This window comes from Cynoglossus semilaevis, chromosome 14 (genome assembly GCF_000523025.1).
Source record: "Cynoglossus semilaevis isolate Cse_v1.0 chromosome 14, Cse_v1.0, whole genome shotgun sequence".
Taxonomy (NCBI): Eukaryota; Metazoa; Chordata; class Actinopteri; order Pleuronectiformes; family Cynoglossidae; genus Cynoglossus; species Cynoglossus semilaevis.
The window spans coordinates 3930500-3930880 of record NC_024320.1 but is presented as its reverse complement, the minus strand read 5'-3'; the positions used below and the strand labels follow the sequence as shown (position 1 = coordinate 3930880).

The following is a 381-nucleotide window of genomic DNA, read 5'->3' as shown; positions in this document are numbered from 1 at the left end:
ATGGTGCCTACAGGAAATGTGGTTACACAAAAGTTTGTGTAGGCCAACCCAGGGCCAGAAGATGACTTTTATCTTGACAGTGCTCCATGTTCTACCTTCTTGAAGACCAGATGTGGACCTTTACCAGTGGTTCTCAATTTATTTTCTGTCATGCCCCCCCTTTACAGTGGTTCTCAATTTATTTTCTGTCATACCCCCCCTTTACGATCCACACCCCCGCAAATTGAAATACTATTGAGAACCTGACAACATGTATATTTTTTTCTGTATAAACCACTGTATGAGTTGCTGCCACCTAGTGACTGGAGGCCTGTTTTTATTCAAGCATTACAGCGGTGGTACACTTGTCCAGTGAGCCATATTTCATAGGAAGCCCCATAC

The 381-nt window shown here is 43.3% G+C and overlaps 2 protein-coding genes across 3 annotated transcripts in view; one reads left to right on the top strand and one right to left on the bottom strand.

Annotated features, from left to right (window-relative positions):
- LOC103389163 (threonine synthase-like 2) overlaps nucleotides 1-381 on the top strand; it is a 649915-nt gene that overhangs the window by 249294 nt on the left and 400240 nt on the right. The window lies entirely within an intron of this gene.
- Nucleotides 1-381, bottom strand: part of LOC103389202 (sia-alpha-2,3-Gal-beta-1,4-GlcNAc-R:alpha 2,8-sialyltransferase-like) — an 18136-nt gene that overhangs the window by 14645 nt on the left and 3110 nt on the right. The window lies entirely within an intron of this gene.